The sequence below is a fragment of the Bufo bufo genome, chromosome 7, assembly GCF_905171765.1.
Source record: "Bufo bufo chromosome 7, aBufBuf1.1, whole genome shotgun sequence".
Classification (NCBI taxonomy): Eukaryota; Metazoa; Chordata; class Amphibia; order Anura; family Bufonidae; genus Bufo; species Bufo bufo.
In genome coordinates, this window is record NC_053395.1 from 149,645,578 (window position 1) to 149,668,457 (window position 22,880).

The following is a 22,880-nucleotide window of genomic DNA, read 5'->3' on the forward strand; positions in this document are numbered from 1 at the left end:
GTGGCACCGCCTCCGGGTACCAAGTGGTGTAGTCTAGGATGACTAAGATGTGTTGATGCCCTCTGGCGGACTTCGGTACTGGGCCTATGAGATCCATAGCTATTTGGTCAAACGGTACCTCGATAATCGGGAGAGGTACTAGGGGACTACGGAAATGTGTCTGGGGGCTAGTTATCTGGCAGGTCGGGCAAGATTTACAAAACTCTTCCACCTCTCTGAATATGCTGGGCCAGTAAAACCGCTGTAGAATACGATCCTGAGTTTTCCGCAGCCCCAGGTGACCCACGAGAACGTGTTGGTGGGCTAGATCTAACAGGAGTTTGCGATAAGCCTTGGGGACCACCAACTATTCAATAGGCTCCTCCCGTAGTTGTTTTACCCTGATGAACCACAAAATGGGGAAACACTGACTCTGCCCCAGGTTGTTGTGGTTTACCATCTACTATTAACACATTTTCCCAGGCTCGGGATAGGGTTGGGTCCCGACATGGGCGGTACCAAAATTATCCCCAGAGACATTGAGGTCTGCCAATTCAGGACCTGGCGGCAAGTCCTCCACGTCTTCCACCATCACACTTAGCGGGGTTGTCTTCCCCTCTTCCCCTACCGCTGGCCCTTCGGTCTTGGGTTCCCAGGGTTCTGGTCTCCCTCCTAAGCCGGGCCACTCTGCGAGGGTTACCCCTGTCTCATGGGTATCAGTAATTGTTGTAGCAGGCCACAGTGCCGGGAAGCCGGGAAGTCTCTCCCTATTATTAGTTCATAGTGTAGATTGGTGGCGACGGCCACCTTGTGGGTCCTCCTGCCGGAAACCATGGATAGAGACACCATAGCAGTGGGGTAGTCTTTTAAGTCTCCATGAATACACATTACCCCGACTTTCCGGCCAGTATACTCAGCGGGCCGTACCAGTGTAGCCCTTACCAGGGACACCAGACTCCCTGACTCTAGCAATGCCACTGCCAGAGTGTTTCCTACTTCAACCTGGAACAAGGGGTTGTTGTCTATAGTCTCTGGGGTACCGGAGGCACACAGCTTCCTGCCATATAATGAGTGGCGGTAGCCATAGTTAGTGTCCCCGGGCTCACCCCGATGGGGACAGTCAGCTCTTACGTGGCCAGGCTACAAGGAAAACGCCAGCAGACTATCGGAGTCGGGTACCCGGGCGGGTTTTGTTGGCACAAGTCGCCGGGCCTGGGGTGGAGATTTCCAGGGTTTGACTGCCCCCCTCCCAAAAGAACCCCCCTGTAGATTCCTGGTAGCCTCATAGCATTCCTCCAGGTCCACCATCAAGGGCATTACCAGGAGACACCTGGCCGATCTAGTGCTGGAGAGGGTATGGCAAAGCCCTCCAGAATACATCAGCAAACAGACGGTCTAGCATAGCAGTGGAACTCAGCACGTCAGGCTGCAGCCATTTTTGCAACAGGTGTAATAGATCATAATACTGAGGTATCACGGGTTCAGCTGGGTCAAATTCCCACTGATGCATCCGCTGGGCCCGGACCAACACATTCACCCCCAATCTTGCTGGAATCTCACCCTTTACTGTCAAGCCGCTTGATCGTCCTGTAAGTCGAAATACACCTGCTGGGGTCCGGATGCCGGAAAGGGAGCGACGACCTCAGCCCATTGATCTCGGGGTAGCTTCTCCCTCATGGCCCCCTTTTCGAACACCGCCAGATAGGTTTCGACATCATCCGAGGGGGTCATCTTGGGGATGGCTGCACAGACCGCTTTCCAGGCATCTTGGACGCTCAGGGATGTCCTGCCGCCTGTAAAGCCATCACATGTTGTAACAGCAGCTGGTTTGTTTCTTGCTGCTGCTTATTAGCCTCCCGCTGCTGCTTATTAGCCTCCACGAGGGCTTTCACGACAGCTTCCATTTTGTCGGGAGACACGGGTTGTAATCTTGCTGGTTTGATGTAAGACATACAACCGTGCCCGGACAAAAAACTTTAATATTTCGGCCTTCACGCCAGCCTCACTGCGCTTGCCCGCATCCTCCACCAATTTTGGGGTTTCGCTCTGGTACGGGTAAGCGATGCAGTACAGTGTGTTTATTCACACTTGCGGCAGTTGCACAAAACAACACGTCACTTTGCAGTCTTTGGTGTTAATTCACACATAATGGAAAGTTCATATTGCACAAGTCACCTTGTTGGCAGTTCTGCCTCCAGTAGTCCACAGCAGGATTTATGGGGCCTGTTTACCCTGCACATGGGTCTCAGCCCTCCAGTCCGGCACAAAACCTCAAATCCTGCCTATTTAAGGACAGTCAGGTGCTGCCAAAACCCGGACGGCACTTAAACTCCGGTCCTGTATTTGACCTCACTTGGCTGGAAACCAGCCCAGCCATACATGTTGGGAGGAAAATACTTGTCTTCTCAGACAAAACCCCTCGCTGTGTCACAGGGGCTATTTAATAACAGAAATACGTCTATATTTCTGGCGCAGATTTCAATGCAAAGACTTTTCCCCACTCACGCCAGGTCTACAAAGGTTTTAGGGTCTAAATCTACGCCTGCAAGGGAGCTAGCGTAGATTTAGAAACGGCAGTGGATTAGCTGAAGTTATGGAGAGGACAGCATCTCTAAAAAACTTAGGTGGATCCACCGCCAGCACAGGAGGGATGAAGACCGGCATCTCAAACGCCAGTCTTAATAAATGACTCCCATTGAGGACTTTGAATGTGCTCAAGTTAGATGTCATTTTTTGAGAACTTCTTGTTATCCATTATATTAGAAAAATATTAATTCATTGGGCTATTAGCCCAAGGTCTGCTACAGCAATGGCCTTCAATGCTTTATCTTTTCTGCAGTACTGCTTTGGATAGTGGTTCCTCTGACAATTACAACTGACTGTTGTAGGCATACTGTAATATGCTTAAATATGGAGGGTCCTCCATTATGACCTGGGGTTGTCCACATCAGAATCTGCTTTGAGAGGCAGTTTGAATGCCACTATTAATACCCTTCAAAATCTAGCAAGAACCATCAAAGTAACAACTTAGACAATAAAGGTGCTCATGCATATAAAACGAAAATTCATGAAAACAAATGATTGCAACCAAAATGAACAATCAGCGGGTGGAATTTAATCACAAACAATAATTTTAGCCAACCAGTTGTTCAATCTCATTTTCTGGAAAGAAGTTGTCTAGACAAAGTAGTCAGACAAAAGATCTTTCTTCCACAAAAAAAAATATTCCCTAAGCATTCCCAAAAAGATTGTTAGCTCTCCGTTCTATGTAATTGAACATGTACAACTAGTTTGTACAATTGTAGCGACCAATGTAGAGTAAAATGTGTGGTTGTTTTGGCGAAACAATTGCTCACCAGATGTTTCATTCCATAGTTGTTCAACTATCAACCTACTTCTATTGAATGTGTATGGAAACCTTAAGACATGGATTTTTTCCAACAATTTGCAATTTTAATGTGGTATATCCATCTGTGATTTTACCCCATTCAACAGGGTAAATCTGTTAGCGAACCTCTTCCTAGCAGTATCTGTGTGGAAACAACACCAAAAATGTACATGTCCTTTCTTGGCTGGAAAACTGTGGAGAAGTAATTTGTGGCCATATGAAAGGCAACACAAACTGCCATTAGGATTAGACCCTTACAGTGTCTATGACTTAGACAGGTTTCCTTAAAGGGGTTGCACCAAGTTCTGAAGTTATCCCCTATCCACTGGCCCACTGGAACGCACAGCGATCATGAAAACAGAGGTTCCATTTCTCTCAATGAATGACGTGGCAGATCATGTGTGACCTCTGAAGCTCCATTCTATAGGAGTGCTGTAGATAGATCTGCAGGGGTCACAGTGGTTGGACCCTTACTAACCAGATGGCTATACCCTATCCTCTGGAAAAGTAATAACTTGGCACAAACCCTTTAAGTGGAAAAAGTGTTCCTATTCGTATGTGCCCTACTGAACTTGATTCAACAAAAGGACAGCGATAAGGCATGGGCTTGTCTTTCTCCTTTTTCCTGGCATTTCCGCCATGTCGAGCTGATTCTAGGAAATAAAAGGTGGCGGGGACCAGAACAGCATAAAGGGATCGGTGGAGTAATGATTCTTTTTATTTTTATCCTCTTCTGACCAAAACTCTTAAATAACATCTCTCCTAATACCTCTATAAGCCTACCTTTCTTCCTCTCACTATGGGAAATCTTAACCCAGAGCAATAGTGTCAGCAGTCAGGCCATTTAGATATTATAATTTATGGGAGCTGTCTCAATTTCCTTTTTCAGACTCAACATACAGTTGATTTTGCTGGTACAAATTTCTGCAGCAGGGCACATGGTGGCCATTCAAGCAAATGTTTGTCCATATAATACACTGCTCAAAAAAATAAAGGGAACACTTAAACAACACAATGTAACTCCAAGTCAATCACACTTCTGTGAAATCAAACTGTCCACTTAGGAAGCAACACTGAGTGACAATCAATTTCACATGCTGTTGTGCAAATGGGATAGACAACAGGTGGAAATTATAGGCAATTAGCAAGACACCCCCAATAAAGGAGTGGTTCTGCAGGTGGTGACCACAGACCACTTCTCAGTTCCTATGCTTCCTGGCTTATGTTTTGGTCACTTTTGAATGCTGGCGGTGCTTTCACTCTAGTGGTAGCATGAGACGGAGTCTACAACCCACACAAGTGGCTCAGGTAGTGCAGCTTATCCAGGATGGCACATCAATGCGAGCTGTGGCAAGAAGGTTTGCTGTGTCTGTCAGCGTAGTGTCCAGAGCATGGAGGCGCTACCAGGAGACAGGCCAGTACATCAGGAGACGTGGAGGAGGACGTAGGAGGGCAACAACCCAGCAGCAGGACCACTACCTCTGCCTTTGTGCAAGGAGGAACAGGAGGAGCACTGCCAGAGCGCTGCAAAATGACCTCCAGCAGGCCACAAATGTGCATGTGTCTGCTCAAACGGTCAGAAACAGACTCCATGAGGGTGATATGAGGGCCCGACGTCCACAGGTAGGGGTTGTGCTTACAGCCCAACACCGTGCAGGACGTTTGGCATTTGCCAGAGAACACCAAGATTGGCAAATTCGCCACTTGCGCCCTGTGCTCTTCACAGATGAAAGCAGGTTCACACTGAGCACATGTGACAGACGTGACAGAGTCTTGAGACGCCGTGGAGAACGTTCTGCTGCCTGCAACATCCTCCAGCGTTACCGGTTTGGCATTGGGTCAGTAATGGTGTGGGGTGGCATTTCTTTGGAGGGCCGCACAGCCCTCCATGTGCTCGCCAGAGGTAGCCTGACTGCCATTAGGTACGAGATGAGATCCTCAGACCCCTTGTGAGACCATATGCTGGTGCGGTTGGCCCTGGGTTCCTCCTAATGCAAGACAATGCAAGACCTCATGTGGCTGGAGTGTGTCAGCAGTTCCTGCAAGATGAAGGCATTGATGCTATGGACTGGCCCGCCCGTTCCCCAGACCTGAATCCAGTTGAGCACATCTGGGACATCATGTCTCGCTCTATCCACCAACGTCACGTTGCACAACAGACTGTCCAGGAGTTGGCAGATGCTTATGTCCAGGTCTGGGAGGAGATCCCTCAGGAGACCGTCCGCCACCTCATCAGGAGCATGCACAGGCGTTGTAGGGAGGTCATACAGGCACGTGGAGGCCACACACACTACTGAGCCTCATTTTGACTTGTTACATCAAAGTTGGATCAGCCTGTAGTGTGTTTTTCCACTTTAATTTTGAGTGTGACTCCAAATCCAGACCTCCATGGGTTGAAAAATTTGATTTCCATTTTTAATTTTTGTGTGATTTTGTTGTCAGCACATTCAACTATGTAAAGAACAAAGTATTTCAGAAGAATATTTAATTAATTCAGATCTAGGATGTGTTATTTTTGTGTTCCCCTAATTTTTTTGAGCAGTGTATATAAATGTCAAGAACTCATCTGGCTTTTCATCCTGATTGAGGAACCCTCCGCCTTATGATGTCCATATTCTCGACTAAACTATATGGAAAGGGGTTGTATTAGTAAGAAACCCCTTTAAGCCATGCATAGAGCCACAGCCTATACAAGACACAATGACCCACATTTTTACTAATGTGATTGTACCTAGAATGTGATGCCTTTATGGTGCATTCATGGCACAAAAATTTCAATCACGTTTTAGACACAATTATGAAACAAATGCAGCAAAAAGAATAATCCATGATGGGAAGTGTAGGAGTATAGCTTACTGGAAAAGAGGACATTACCTAAGATGGGACAATTTGCACCAAAATTGCACTAAAGTATTGGCACAAAATTATGTTGCAAAGTAAGGTGTTATAATGCTGGACAAAAGTGTCTAACCATGCACCAAATATATCATCCAGCATGAGCCACTGATAAATGTGGCACATCTTTAAAGGGGTTGTCTCCTGGATCTGAATACTTTGTAATTTATTATAGATACTGAGTTATTCACTATAGCTCCACCTGCTATTTGCTCTTTTTCTAATGTCTCTGTCCTGCTCACCGAAAAGCAAGCACATGCTCAGTTCCATCCTTCAACTGCTACCAGCTGCAGAAGATAGGACACCCCTGAGGAAAAAAACGCCATCTAAGCTGTCAACTTGAAATAAATCTAGCAGAACAATTAAAGCAATGAATGGGGAGATTTTTGGATCCATTTGCGGTACAGGGCTGGTTCTAGGTTTGTTAGAAAGAGTTTGTCATGTACTAGTTTATGTATGATTTTCTTTCTTTTTTACATTATTCATGGCATATCCCCGTTAAAATGCCTTCCTAAATTTATTATGCTTATATTTTAGACATGATTACTAATCTGCCCCACTGTTCTTTGAAGGTAATTCAATGCTACAGACTAAAACCATCACATCAGCCATAATGAACAAATGCTAATAGTGAGTATCAGAAACCTTCAATTACTGAAAGGCCAGATCTGTACTACATTTTCTCAGACCTGACATTTCAGAAATACCATACGTACATAAATCTTATAAGACTCTGTGAGTCATTTTTGTGTCTTAGTGAGTCCCGGACTACCTATTACTGACATCTTAAAGTTTTTTGAGTCCATCACTTAGCATCAGACCACTTCACCAACTGGAAGGATCACTACACTAATCGTCTGGTCTGAAGCCATAACCCTGAAGAACCGTAGTGAAAACACAATGGAATCACCATTTCTGAATCCTCTTCTATCTAGATGGACTCACAGCAGAACTCAGGCAAGACAATTCGAGGCTGCCAGAAGAACTATCTTTAAAAATGCCCTCACAAGGATTTTCTCAAAGAACAGATTGGTGGCTTATGTTTCCACCAATGTTTTATCTGTGGGGGCCAGGATCCAGGGAAAACAAAGAAACATTGAAAACCTAGCCTAAGGATAGATCATCAGTGACTTACTCCCCGAAAACCCCTTTATAATCTACTAAGAAAGGTCAAGGCCAAAAAGTGTCCAAAGAATATTTCCCATAGGTGGAAGCTACCCCTTTTGAAACTGATCAGTGCTCTTAAAAGGCTAAAAAACAATACAGACAGATACAATACAGAGTTGTGGAGCTAGCTCCTCCTCTCCTAATTTTACTAGGATCTCTGCGAGTTACAACCTGTTAGATGATAATGGTGGTGGTTATGCTGTTTGAACCACAACTGCCATATTTATTACAGAGGCCTACGTTGTGCCTGGTTCACAATACAAGCTACATGATGAGAGAAGAGCCTGACTATTCTATTGCCTTTTTAGTGAAATACAGGCAACTTAAAATAATCCCACATTTCATGTAGTGATCTCATGTGACAAAAAAAGCTGTCAAGGGTGAAAGTACTCTACATAAAAATAGAGAATAACAGAAATAATAGATTGCTAGTATACAAACTGGGACCATTGGTTTAAGAGTGAATATACCAGAAAGGCAGATCCTGCAACTGCCTGAAGAGATCCAACTTAGTCCTATCGATAACCAGTACCGTACCTATGACAAGCGGACATCCTCTCTGTCTAGAGAAAAGATGGTTTCTACACCTACACAGAAGAGGATTCCTTACTGTCAGAGCAGTGAGACTATGGAACTCTCTGCCTGAGGAGATGGTGATGATAAACTCACTAAAATAGTTCAAGAGGGTTCTGGATGTATTTCTGGAGTGTAGTAATATTGCAGGTTATGGTTACTAGATGACTACTCATAGGTGGTTGATGTAGGGGGTTATTCTGATTCCCAGATTTGTAGTCAGGAAGGATTTTTCACTTAAGACAAGGAAAATTTGCTTTTACCTCATGAGGGTTTGTTTGCCTTCCTCTGGATCAACTTTGAACCTTGACCTGAAGAAGAATAAGAAAGCAAATGCCAGGCCCTCTCCAGATATGGGAGAGGGTCTATGAACCAGCATGTAACAATCAGTGGGTGTGGAACCACTGCGTCAACCAACCAGGCTGCAGAGGGTCCGAATCTGGTAATCAGACAGAAGTCGGTAAATGGGCAGACAAGCAGTTTATAGCACCTTTTCAGGATCTAGCAAGCTGGTAAACCTATTTCTAAGACACTTCTCCCTGGGAAGAGGTTCCTTAAGCACCCACAGGTGTCCAGCCGTTGTCTGGTGAAGTTTAGGATGTGCGTACTAGCTCTTTAAGAGCCAAGGAGCACGCATGCGCACCCTAAGGGTGAAGAGAGCAGACCATGAAGAACAGTGCAGGACTTGTATATAACGTAAGTACATTGAAGGGGTTGGCTCATCTTATGCATTGATGGCATATCGCTAGGAAATGCCATCAATGTCAGATATGCGGGTCCGACCTCTGAGATCCGCTCCTATCTCCATAATGGGGCCTCCAAAGTGAAGGATAGCACACCATGCAAGTGTGGCCCCCTCTCCATTCACCACTATGGAACTGCCGGAAATAGCAAAAACAGCACTTGAAGTTGCTCTCTGTTCACTTTGGCGGCCCAATTCTGGAGGTAGCAGCGAGTTCCAGAGGTGGGACCTGCACTTATCTGACATTGATGGCATATCCTAACCCAGGGGCATAACTACCATAGTGGTAGACCATGCGACTGCTATGGGGCCCAGTTGGGATTAACCCCTCTCCTACTGGGGGTGAAAACTTGGTCAGGACTCTACCCTCTAAAAGAACTACTTTTAGTAAATGAGGCAGTAGAAAAAATGGCCCAAGGGTCATTAAAAAGGGGTTTAGGCAGAAACCCTTCTGTCCTGTGTGGGGGGCCTGGTTTGATCCTTGCTACTGGGCCTTTACTTCTCTATGTACTAACCTGTGTATGAGATGAGCCAACCCCTTTAATTTACATTTTTTTCAGTAAAACCATCATACAAGCTGCTCAGTTATAGAAACATCCCAAAGGGTGTCACAAACCGATGAGGAATAAACTAATTTCATAAAATATATAACTTGTAATATTTCATATTTAGTATATTAGCTCAGTCATGCTGATATATGGCTTTATATCATCTTTAGCAATTACATAGCATAAAATGGAAAAACTATAAACTATTAAGTATTTATCTAACCTTTATAAATATATGCATCTGCTACAACAAAGACGTTTTCCTTTACACTAAACGACTGGCCGTGCTGTGTCCTTAAATGGCCTATTCACATGCACCACCGGAGGTTTCTCTTTAGATCGGATACAAACGAAAAGATCCATTTATAGGATGGATGGTGTATAGATACCGGGGGCTTTCCGCTCTGAGCTGACCATTGTTGTCATTTTTAATGACCAATATAAGAAACCAACACTCCGACACATGAATCTTGTACTTGCATTGCGATATGCCATTAAATATGGAATACGTGATAATGGAATCAAGGCCCTTGTCTGAAGTGAACCACATAAGAGATACATTGACGTGAATTATGCATTAGTGAGGGATGCATGACATTATAGATTTTAGAGCATTTTTTTTTCTCTGGAGTCTTCCCGTTTTACAAATGCGCATAGCCAAATAACGGATATATTAAAATAATCCAAGAAAGAGAAGAATATTGCATACTTCAATATCCTGCATAACATATCTTCCTTATAAGCTACAGTGAGGCTACATCTAATGAACCGATGCAGTTAAAAATCCACTATGACAACAAATCCCAGCATACCCTTACGCTTGTGGTTCTGCAGCAGTAATTAGCTGCCTGCCATCACTCTAAACAGCACAAATGCCTATATTGAAAGTATCTATAAAGCATATGGAGTATCTGCATTATTCAGACTCCTCGAAGGATAAGCTACAATCAATTAATCAAAGGAGGACAAAATAAAGACATCTCAGTTAGGCTACTTTCACACTAACGTTATTATTTTCCGGTATTGAGATCCGTCATAGGGTCTCAATACCAGAAAAAAACGCTTCCGTTTTGTCCCCATTTATTGTCAATGGGGATAAAACATAACTGAACAGAACGGAGTGCTCCAAAATGCATTCTGTTCCGTTCTCATACTGGAGAGCAAACCGCAGCATGCTATTCCGTCCTGGGATGCGGAGCAAGACGGATTCGTTATGAACCACCATGCAAGTCAATAGGGACGGATCAGTTTTCTCTGACACAATCTGACACAATCAAAAAACGGATCCGTCCCCCATTGACTTTCAGTGGAGTTCATGACGGATCCGTCTTAACAATGTAAAAGATAATACAACAGGATCCATTTATAATGGATGCAGGCGGTTGTATTATCAGTAACGGAAGCGTTTTTGCTTAACCCTGACGGATCCAGCAAAAACGCTAGTGTGAAAGTAGCTTAGGGTACTTTCACACTAGCGTTTTTCTTTTCCGGCATAGGGGCTCAATACTGGAAAAGAACTGATCAGTTTCATTCCAATGCATTCTGAATGGATAGAAATCCGTTCAGGATGCATCAGGATGTATTCAGTTTAGTCACTGAACGGCGTTTTGGACGGAGGAAATACCGCAGCATGCTACGGTATTCTCTCCGTCCAAAATTCTGGATCAGTTGCATTAATTTACATTGAAATGTATTAGTGCCGGATCCGGCATTAAAAATACCGGAATTCCGGATCTGTCCTTCCAGTCTGCGCATGAGCAGACCAGTAAAAATGTGAAAAAAAACAACCAAAAACTGATCCGTTTGTCCGTATGACAAACGGAGAGACGGATCCGTTCTTGCAATGCATTTGTGAGACGGATTTGCATCCGGATCTGTCTACAAATGCTGTCAGTTTGCATGCAGATTGCCTGAACCGGCAGGCAGTTCCGGTGACAGAACTGCTTGCCGAATCACTCTGCTGCAAGTGTGAAAGTAGCCGGTCAATGCGAAGCACAAATATATAAATTGCGCTACTATCAAGTACAAATATAAGAATACAACATGTTACCGTCAAGTACAAATATAAGAATACAACGTGCTACCATCAAGTACAAATATAAGAATACAACGTGCTACCATCAAGTACGAGTATATAGGAATAGATGAAGTTCTCCGCATTGTTAGCCCTAATAATTGCTAGGCTTTCCTTTTAGGTAAACTGTTGTTATTTCCATTTTGACACATGGTAGTAATGGAAGCTGACTGCATGCATTCATCAAATCGCCATTCACAAATCTAGTTCTAAACCAGATCTGAAACCCAGTAATGCACTATACCATACTTTATAAAAGTATATGGTACAATTCCATTAGCTTTTTGTATAGTTTTATTATTATGTTTTTATGTTCTTTTTATCCATTATTATTTTAAAGCTATAGCACCATATAATGAAGTGAGAAGTCATGATGGTATACTATGCTCTGAAATATACTGTAAAATGCACTGAAAATAAATGGGTTAACCTTTTCTGCGACGGCTGTTAACTCATCGCCTACTACAGCACTAACCATAAGTGAGGAGCTGTCCTGTGAAGGAAGATTCAGCCCACCACTGACATGACATAGAATATACAGTAAAATACACCAAATAACAACAAGGTATAAGTGACCGTTTACCAGGAGATGGGATCCGGCAGGGTTTCTGAAGCTTCCAGATATGTGCAGAATAAAGGCTGTGTGCCTCCTGCAGAAATCTGCTGGTCCCCTGCTGCTTATCTCTGCTCAGCTGTGGCCCAGTATAGTCTTACAAAGGAAAATTGCACTTCATTTAGAAGGGGGTTTGACAGGGCTGCGATGGTTACAATACAGCAGCTGAGCATCTGTGTGGCAGGATCCATCCTGCAAAGGGAGGTATCAGGTTTCTGGTCCCACAGCATCATTATTTGCCCTAGAGATCTTATGAGACAGATGGACATCACCCATCCATCTGTCCTTCATAGCACGAACACATACCCCCCCCCCCCCTCTACTACCTCCGTAACCCCCCCCTGCAAGGAATTAAACAAAGAGGTTACGCTGACAGCTGATACTCACATTGCTGCATAAGGCTGGTGTCCATGTTGTGTCTTTAAGGATGCCAAGAAAAAGAATGGACTAGTAACACATCAGGAAATATAGATACACTGAAAAGCAGGGGGGGGGGGGGGGGGTTGGAAAATGAAATTGTAGGGGTCGGGAAGATGCCACCCACACAATCTTGCAGCCCACTGCAAAGAGAGCCCAGGGCTCCTCTGACGTCACAGGAGATTCATGAATGGAGAGGGATGAGCTGCTTTAGGATTCAGCATGGAGCTCGCAGTGACGTCTACAATGAGCTGAGCTAGAAGGGGGAGCAAAGAGCAGCCAATACTGAACCCTGCACATGCAGCCGGCCCTCCCTGGGAAATCAGCGAATAAGCCGAGTCTACCAATCACAGGCGCTCGTCATGTGCCTGTAAGTGCTGAAAGGGCAGCCATCCGACACACAGAAATCCTACATCTACACCTCTATATGGACATATGCATAATACATAGCATGTGCATCTTACCGATGTGTGTATCTATCTACGGTATCTATCTACTGTGTATATATATCTATACTGGATAGATAGATAGAGTGGGGGATTAGCTCTTTTTCGGGGGTCAGTCTCACAGATATCTTCGCCAGACACTAAGTTTAAGGTCCAAACACTGTGCTTTATGGCGGCACATCCGCGTAAACAAACAATTATACAAAATAATAAACACTCGCCTGGCTGAGCTCTAACTAAACATAACATAACCTAGTCCCTGACTTAAAGGGAACCTGTCATCAAAGTTTCACCTTTTTAACCCTTCCCATAGCTTTCTAGCAGCCTTACAGTTAATAAAAACTTTACCTTTATGAGCAATCCTGGACTTATAAAACCGGCAAAAAACAACTTAGTAGCATATGCAAATGAAGGCTCGCAAGTGCCCAGGGGCGGCGTTACCCTTGTCGGTGCCCTGCTAGCTCAGCCTTATCGTCGCTTCCCCCCGCCCATTCTTTCCCTCTGCACGCCCATCCTTTTCCTCTGACCGCCCCATCTACTTACTTCTTGTTTCGCAGAGATCCCGCACCTGTGCACTCAGTCCGTCGGCCGGCGCATGCCCACTGCGATGCCCATTCCTTGTATGGCACCACAGTAATTAATACGCATGCGCTGGCTAACGGCGCGAAGCCGACGCATGCGCATTAATTACTGTGATGCCGTACAAGGAATGGGCATCGCAGTGGGCATGCGCCGGCCGACGGACTGAGTGCACAGGCGCGGGATCTCGGCGAAACAAGAAGTAAGTAGATGGGCGGTCAGAGGGAAAGGATGGGCGTGCAGAGGGAAAGAATGGGCGGGGGGAAGCGACAATAAGGCTGAGCTAGCAGGGCACCGACAAGGGTAACGCCGCCCCTGGGCACTTGCGAGCCTTCATTTGCATATGCTACTAAGTTGTTTTTTGCCGGTTTTATAAGTCCAGGATTGCTCATAAAGGTAAAGTTTTTATTAACTGTAAGGCTGCTAGAAAGCTATGGGAAGGGTTAAAAAGGTGAAACTTTGATGACAGACTCCCTTTAAAGGGAACCTGTCACCTGGATTTTGTGTATAGAGCCGAGGACATGGGTTGCTAGATGGCCGCTAGCACATCTGCAATATCCAATTCCCATAGCTCTGTGTGCTTTTATAGTGGAAAAAAAACGATTTGATACATATTCAAATTAACCTGAGATGAGTCAGGGACAGGACTCATCTCGGGATAATTTGCATATGTATCAAATCGTTGTTTTTTTTTTCAAAATAAAAGCACACAGAGCTATGGGGACTGGGTATTGCGGATGTGCTAGCGGCCATCTAGCAACCCATGTCCTCAGCTCTATACACAAAATCCAGATGACAGGTTCCCTTTAACTACAGGTAACAGTTAATACCTTGCATCAGATCCGGCTTTCTCAGCCTAACAGTTCCCCAGCCTCCCGGCTGTACAAGTAAGAGTCCCTTTGGGGGATTGGGATCCAGCAGTCCTCCCAACTCTGACCTAGTGACCCTAGTATCACAGGCGTCACTGCGTCCCCCAAAGTCCAGGCTATCACCCAGTCTCGTGGCCCCTCAGCCAGCCCAGCTAAGACCACTCTTACAAAGCCTCCAGCTGGACTCTGTTGCACAAAGAATCTCCCTCTGACTGACAGTCTGGGCTGGGCTCTTATTCCAGACTGATTGTGGCACCTGGTGCTGCCTCAGAATTGATGACTGACAGGGAAGACATAGAAACTCCTGCCATGAATCTCCCCTAGCAGCCATGAGACCCGTCACTACCTCACATACCCCCCCCCCCTTTGTTCAAGCCCATAGGGGTGAACACTAACATCAAATCCAGATGCTCGTGAATGGGCATCGACCTGGCCGACAGTCTTCCCCTTATTCTGCCAGACCCAGGACAACAGCACTTGGTTTGGTCACCCTCATGAGTTTATTACAGAGCCGATAAGACCAATAAGATTCTCTTGCCCATCTCATGAGCTGGTACTCTCTTTTGAGATTTTCTGGCTTCTGCACATGCTCCTCACATCCTTTCTTGGACTGCTGCAACTCTGGACCGAAGTGGTCTCAGTCATGGTCGTGTCCCGACCCTTTCTCCTTTGCCTTGCGGAGCTCCTTCAGCAGAGCAGGCTTATCCGCGCTGGCTTCTTTTACTTGCCTCTGATTCACTTCTTCCTTCTTTCCAGCAGTGGTTTCTCCTGCTTTGGCGGCAGTTTTAGAGACCTCTGCTTCTTTAGTAGTTTTTTCCACTTCGGTAGCCGTTCCTTTGGTCACTGCAGCACTTAAGGACTTCACATCCTCCCACACCTCTACCTTAACTTCTTCAGCCTTGGTTTTCTTGGACCTGGCATCATCTACTTGCCCTCTTAAGTCCTTTTCCTCTTTCTAACTGAGGTAGGAGGTACCGTGGACAAAAGGGACTTCACCAGACTCGTAGACTACTGGCATTTTCTCCAGAGGCTCAATTAGGACACGGTTCTCTTTTCCAGAAGAATTCAGGAGAGCCAACCCACAGTAGTAGACAGGATCCACATACTGGTCATCCATCTCCTCATATTCCTTCCCCAGCAGGCTGCTAGCTACTTGGACGGCTTTGCAGGCGGAGGGGACGTCTTTCAGGACCAGGTCCTGGCTACCCACTTGCACGAGTCTCTTGGCCTCTGCATCCACATCAGCCCCATCAACGGGTTCAGCAGAAAGATCTTCCGTCTTCTCTGCCTCAGTCGGCACCGCGGCGCCACCATCTCCAGATCTCTTCTTAACAGGATCTGGCTTAGACTTCTCCAACTCATAGACGTTCTTCCCGACATCATCCTTTGAGCTTATAAGATCCTCCATCTCTGCTCTGAGTTGCTTGTTGAGCCTCAACTCATCTCGCTCCTCTTGCGCTTCTTGAAGGGCTCTAGCCAAGGAGAGGGCTTTGGTCTCTTTTTCCCGAGCATCCGCCTTCGCTTGGTCATGTTCTTCGGCATATCGGGCCGATATGCATTTCTCTCCAGCCCGGGGCCGGTCAAACTTTTTCAGTGTTTTCTTCGTTTTTCGAACCAGTTTGTTGGAAGCGCCCTGCTCTTGGGCCTCCTGGTCCAACTGCTCCTCGCTTGGTTCTGTGGCAGCAGATATAGGAGTATCACCACTAGCTGCAGGAGTGTTTCCCCACAGTCCCCATACCAAAAGGAAACCACGGCCCCACTTCACCTCATGTACGAGCACCTTAACATCAAGTTCACATCTTTTGCAAAAATCCACATTTTCATTATGCCGTTCAAGTAACTTGACACTTTCACTTTGCATCTTATCTGCACCCTTGTTGTCAATGTGCAGCTCCTTCACAATATCATTTAAAGGGACAGGTGCAGGTTCTGCAGGAGTTTTGTCACTCTCTGCAGAAGTGTATCCATTACTCAAAACCTCCAAGCATAAGGAAAAATTACGGCCCACCATTCCCTCAATGTCATACAATTCCGAGACAGTTTCTTGCCTCAGTGATTTTTCAGTCACCGACCCAGCCGGTTTCCACTGCGGCCAGCTCACTGTCACTGGGACTGCCACAAAATTATCAACAGGAACAGTCTTACCGCCTGACATTGTGAATTCGATAGTCTCGGGAGACAAGTATATTCCCAGGACGTCTCTACCAAGATCACCAGCCTTCTCTTGGTTCCAGGTATCCCGAACACTGGCCAACTCTTTACTGCACCCGTTGCCACCAGAAACAGCATGGCCTGGAGTCTCGACTTTTCCTGGACGGTCACTCCAGCCACACCCTTTTGGACTCTGTGCACAGTCGCAGGTAATATAGGAACTCCAGAAAACCGCACTGTTCTCCATCTTGTCTTCCCGGCGGTTGCCCTTGGCAGCGTCATACATCTTTGTCTCTGGAACTCCAACCTCAGAGCTTGAAGCATTCTCTCCGCTCCATAGCTACCAAAACAATGGAAAGTCTTTCCCCAGTATGAATTCCTCCCTCAGGGTCTCACATATCAAGAGCTCACATCATACAGAGCCACAGTCCGTTACAAAGGCCAGGGCCACCTTGGTATCTGTTTTTGGCCCACTCTCCAGAAATTCCAAAACTTCGGGCCTGACCAGAGACACTTGTTGGCCGGAGTCTAGCGTAACCCACGCCGGGAGTCCCCCAATAACCATCTCGCAGGATCTCTCCCATGGGCTCCACCAAGCCGCAGCCATTTTCACCGGTCAGTCTCTCTCACTGGCTTCTGGCCCTTTAAATCCTGCGCAGTTTGCACAACAGAAAAAAAAAGTCCAGATTAACGCCAGCAGCACCTGCTCCAACAAACATACAGGCTCCTTAATTGTCGTTGCCCCTAGCAACCACGTCACTTTTTACTTTTCAGCACGGGTACCTGCCTGCATCCGACACCAATTGTGGTGACCCTTTTTCGGGGGTCATTCTCACAGATATCTTCGCCAGACACCAAGTTTAAGGTCCAAACACTGTGCTTTATTGCAGCACATCCGCATAAACAAACAATTACATAAAATAATGAGCACTCGTCCGGCTGGGCTCTAACTAAACATAACATAACCTAGTCCCTGACTTAACTACAGGTAACAATTCATACCTTGCATCAGATCCGGCTTTCCCAGCCTAACAGTTCCCCAGCCTCCCGGCTGTACAAGTACGAGTCCCTTTGGGGGATTGGGATCCAGCAGTCCTCCCGACTCTGACCTAGTGGCCCTAGTACCACAGGCGTCACTGTGTCCTCCAAAGTCCAGGCTATCACCTAGCCTCGTGGCCCCACAGCCAGCCCGGCTCAGACCACTCTTACAGAGCCTCCAGAAGGACTCTGTTCCACAAAGAATCTCCCCTGACTGACAGTCTGGGCTGGGCTCTTATCCCAGACTGATTGTGGCACCTGGTGCTGCCTCAGAATTGATGACTGACAGGGTAGACATGGAAACTCATTCCATAAATCTCCCCTAGCAGCTATGAGGCCCGTCACTACCTCACAATAGATAGTAAAGTCCAATTAATTCCAGGTGTGAAAATCCTAAAAATCAATTACGTACCTCACATCAACAATAGCATAGACAAATATATATTACTATTCTGACTATATGGCTTCCTGTTCGTCGTTTTTGTGAGCTCTGTCTATTCAATAGTCCTAAATATTTGATATTTCAACAAAATGGTTTTCATCAATACCAGGCAAGATTAAAGGGGTCACCCAACCCTCATGCTAAAATTAATGCAGAATGATTTTAAAATTGAACAAATCAATTCATCTGTTCACCAGCACTCTGTTTCAGCACTGAGGGTCACATCCCATTGCTTAGGACGGCAATACAATTGAATCTAATGCACTAGAAATGCTGAAGGACCTGTGGTGACATCACTGGTCATGTGACCAGTAAAACAGGCAGTGGTTGAGAAGGACCTGCAATGATGTCACCATCCAGTGACCAATGCAGGAGAGGAGGGCAGTGAAGAGGAGAAGTCCTAGAGGAAGAAGCTGTGGTAATGTCTGCTACATGAGAAGAGGTGAGTGAAGGGAGAGGCAGAGCAATGCTGGGAGTTGTGGTTATTTAACTGGGACTGTATGTTAGGGCTGAAGGGAGGGGAAACAGTGTGTTGAAGGTGGCTGGGGAGGGGGTCATGTTATTTACATGGGACTGTATGATGGTGGCTGTCGGAGGGAGTGATGTTATTTACAAGGAACTAAATGTTGAGGGGACGATGTTATTTACATGGGACTGTATGTTGAAGGTGGCTGGTGGGGGGAATGATGTTATTTACATGGGACTGAATGTTGACGGGGTGATGTTTACATGGGACTGTATGTTGAAGGCGGCTGGGGAGGAGGTGAAAGTTATTTACATGGGACTGTATTTTGGAGGAGACTGTAGATAGAGAGGGATGTTATTTACATGGGACTGACTGTATTTTGGGGTGGGACTGTAAATAGAGAGGGATATTATTTACATGGGACTCTATGGCGGAGGGAGGAAATTAGTGTTATTTACATGGGACTGTATATTGGAGGGGCTGAAGGGAGGAGAGTGATGTTTTGGAGGGGGCATGAGAGATGGTGTGATGTTATTTACATGGGACTGTATGATGGAGGGAGGAATATAACTACAGGGGGCACTGTAAATCCAGGGGACATTATAGGTGTTCTTATTACTACTGGGGGCTCTATAGGAGGGACTTATACTGTATATCTACCTTATTTCTACTAAGAGCACTATGGGGGGGCCTTATTACTACTGAGGGGTTTGTAGAGAACCTTATTACCACTGGGGGAACCATAGGGGGGCCTTATTTCTACTGGGGGCTCTGTGAGGGTATTATTAATACTGGAGGGCTTCTACTGATGGTAGCACTCTTGGAGAGCATTATCACAGTTGGGGGCACTGTAGGGGGTATTATTACTAATAAGGGCATTCTTGGGGAGCATTATCATGGTTGGGGCACTGTAGGGGGCAGTATTACTAATGAGGGCATTCTTGGGGAGCATTATCATGGTTGAGGGCACTGTAGGGGGCAGTATTACTAATGAGGGCATTCTAGAAGGGAATTACTATTGATGGGATTATGAGAAGCACTATTACTATGGGGGCACTAATTTTTCTTCAGGATAGTATTTGGGGAGCACAGCGAGCAGCAGGATAACACTGTGGGGACTCCAGGTTGGGGGTGATGATGGAAATGTGAGGAATCTAAGATGTCTGTGTGTCACACTCTGCAAAGACGAGACGCGGCTGAAAGAAGTTGTCCAGACCAAATGGAGAAGATGATGAGAAGATCTACATCAGAGGAGACGTCACCTGGGAGGCACTGGATGCGAGAGGTATGTGCTGCAGTATAGCAAGTACAGCAAAATGCGGTGTGTGGGGTGCACTTAAAGAACTGGGCCATATTCATTGGGGCTTGGGCCCCGGATCTTTTGAGACCCTAGCAACGCCCCTGATATGTATGGTATGTATTTTATGTGATTTTTAGCTTGGTGGTCAGAAAACACCTTTAACTTTACTGTGTGTATGTATAATATGTGTGGTCAAGATATACCTAGGGATGGACTGAAAGTGGTCTGTGTCCCAGACAATAATGTCCATGGGCCCCTATTTAACCACAATAGTTACAATATACTTGAGAGAGGTCAACCCACTGAGGGACATTATGAGGCAATGTGGTTATACCAATGGATATCATATTTAATTTATATAACATATAATATATATATATCAATTGACAAATAAGAGATACTGTAGCATTTAGAAATCAGAATTAATGTATATTTAACACTGTTATGCCTGTTTCTGGAAAATCTAGGTGACAGCCCCAACCTTTGCCTCTGTAATTTAATTATATATGTTGTCATTGGCATTTCTAGAAATAAAACAGAAATCAGGATCAGGTTGTTCATAGTACATGCATATGGTATACGTTCATGAATAAAATATCCATCAATAGGTTATTTGACTTCTTGCATTTATGTACGTGCACAAATCCATTTATACAAACATTTCCATTCAATGTAATTCTGCTTGAGCAATCGGAGCAGCATTCTGCTGGGGGCTTCTTATGACAGCAGGAATGCATTTCCTTTGGACAGAATAAATGCATTAGCGGGCAGAGGGGTTATCCCGTAGAAAAGCACTAAGTGAAATTGAATTCACTGAACCTCTGAAGAAATGGGTTAAGAGAAATCCACCACTTTAGCAAGAAAACTTTACTGTCTAAGGAACCATCATCAATGTGGAGTATTGCATTTGATTATTTCTTATAGACCATTCATGCACCAATAGCTTTACAGTGCAGTATACTTCATGGAGTGACATAGACATATCTACATAAAAACCTGGCAAGTGGGTAAATGAATGGAGGATGAACAAGAATAGAAAAATATGTCTTACATCAGAAACAGATGAATAATGTAGAATTTACAAGCCATTCAGGGGTAATGTACAGCCATACACATGGAGGCTGTGTGGAGGAACACAAAGTATCTGCAGCACCATACTGTGGAGGAATTGACCTTCCATGCGCCACCATATGGTTCTCTCTACAGCACAGTTTTATAAAATCACCCTCTCTAAGAACCAATGCCCCAGTATAAAATTGGAAATATACAGAGGTACAGTAGGGACCTGCTGTTGAACTGTTTGCCGTGCCTGCTAGACTAAGGTGTGCAACATTTCTGCAATTAACGTACTTTGAAAAGGGCCATATAGTGGGACTTCAAGAAGTTGGATGGTCCATCTGCCAAATCTCGGAAACAGTTGGACCAGAAGTCTCTGAAGAGCATCAGTGGTGGTGACAGTAGTCGGAAGAGGGCGCTCACACGCGTAGAGAAAGTTCTAGACTGTCAAGACAGACAGATACTGTACATGCCAAGATTGCAGTATAAGAAGAGCTGCTGTATCTCAAAGGACAGCCATGGACTCTCAAATTAGTTCTGCAGTAGCCACTGCAGTGATTGCCTAGACCAGTGGTCAGCAAAGTGCGGCTCGCGAGCCACAAGCGGCTCTTTAGATCCTTGAATGCGGCTCTTTGGTGCGGGCTGGCAGGTGGTCGGCCGCACAGCCATATCGCGCCGCTCAAGCTGCTTGCAAAATGTCCGTCATGCGCCTCCTGCCCCATCTGTCTGCTCCATCCACTTTATGAATGAAGCAGGCAGGCGGGGCAGGAGGCGCATGACGGAGGGGGAGATGTCACGCTGCGCACAGCAGCAGAAGGGCGGGCAGAGGCGCTCTAGTTCGGCTGCCCACTGCCGGCCATGTGACGAGTGGTGAAGAGGCCGCCGCTCAGGAGGAGCAAAATGTCCTGCAGCAGAAAGGTAGGAGCTGCCCCCGGTGTGTGCACAGCGCCGGGCACTGCACCGGCCCCGCCGCAAGTGTCCCCGCCTCCTCCCTTCCCCCCACTAATACATTACTTTACTTACTGGAGGGCACTTATGGGGGATATCTGTGGAGGGCACTTATGGGGGATATCTGTGGAGGGCACTTATGGGGGATATCTGTGGAGGGCACTTATGGGGGATATCTGTGGAGGGCACTTATGGGGGATATCTGTGGAGGGCACTTATGGGGGATATCTGTGGAGGGCACTTATGGGGGATATCTGTGGAGGGCACTTATGGAGGATATCTGTGGAGGGCACTTATGGGGGATATCTGTGGATGGCACTTATGGGGGATATCTGTGGAGGGCACTTATGGGGGATATCTGTGGATGACACATATATAGCATCTTATGTCATCCACAGATATCCCCCATAAGTGCGTCATCCACAGATATCCCCCATAAGTGCGTCATCCACAGATATCCCCCATAAGTGCGTCATCCACAGATATCCCTCATAAGTGCGTCATCCACATTACATCCACATCTGCAGACAAGTTTAATAAAAGTAAAAAATGATAAAGATAAAATGAAATAATAATCAACATCCAAATAAAAGAAAGTACATATAAAAGTATGTAAAAACACATTCTTGGCAAATAGCGGTCCGCAATGCACGGACACAGACCATGGGGCAGCTGCATGAGGATCGCGGACCCATTCACTTGAATGGGGTTCGCGATCCGCATCCTACTGCCGCACCGCAAAAAAGTAGCGCATGCTGAAGTGAATGGGTCCATGATGCGGGCTGCACACGGCCGTGTGCAGCCCGCATCAAGGACCCATTCACTTCAATGGGTCCAGGATCCGGGATATGAGTGCTACAGTGTGCTTCCTTGGTGCTTCTGGCTGTGCCTCCGCACCGCAAAAAAGTAGTGCATGCGCTACTTTTTTGCGGTGCGGAGGCACAGCCAGAAGCACCACGGAAGCACTCTGTAGCACTCATATCCCGGATCCTGGACCCATTGAAGTGAATGGGTCCTTGATGCGGGCTGCACACAGCCAGTGCCCGTGTATTGCGGACCCGCCGTATGCGGCCTGCAATATGGCAACGGCGGGCACACGGTCGTGTGCATGAGCCCTAATAGTCCTCACTGGTACTGTTGAGGCAATATTTTAGGTTTTAAAAATGTGGCTCTCGATAGAAATTTCAAT

General features: G+C 46.0%; 1 protein-coding gene across 2 annotated transcripts in view; it reads right to left on the reverse strand.

The window, feature by feature from the left end:
* MAP3K13 (mitogen-activated protein kinase kinase kinase 13) overlaps positions 1-22,880 on the reverse strand; it is a 150,572-nt gene that overhangs the window by 109,390 nt on the left and 18,302 nt on the right. The window contains exon 1 of one of the 2 annotated variants that reach the window (XM_040440230.1): positions 12,367-12,425. The exons of the other annotated variant lie outside the window; for it this stretch is intronic. The gene's annotated coding sequence lies outside the window, so the exon portion shown is untranslated. Of the gene's footprint in view, positions 1-12,366; positions 12,426-22,880 lie in introns of those variants that run through there. 2 annotated transcript variants of the gene reach the window in all.